Here is a 220-nt window from a genome sequence, read left to right as displayed (position 1 = left end):
TCTGGTAACACCAAAATTTGTTTGATAATCATAGTAACTTTATACTTTAATGAAAACCTACACTATTTGCGAGTATCCTCGCTCTGCCAGATGCAACTCGACAGGTTTTGTTTGTGCTGTGAGACCTTGATGGCTAAAATGGACAAATCCGAATCTCGCATGAGTGTCTCGGAAGGATTCCCAGTGGTCTATGGCGTGCTGTTTCCCTTGACCCCCCCTC

Source organism: Penaeus monodon, chromosome 31, assembly GCF_015228065.2.
Source record: "Penaeus monodon isolate SGIC_2016 chromosome 31, NSTDA_Pmon_1, whole genome shotgun sequence".
In the NCBI taxonomy this organism is placed as follows: Eukaryota; Metazoa; Arthropoda; class Malacostraca; order Decapoda; family Penaeidae; genus Penaeus; species Penaeus monodon.
The sequence above is the reverse complement of the archived record's forward strand: the minus strand, read 5'-3'. Positions refer to the sequence as shown.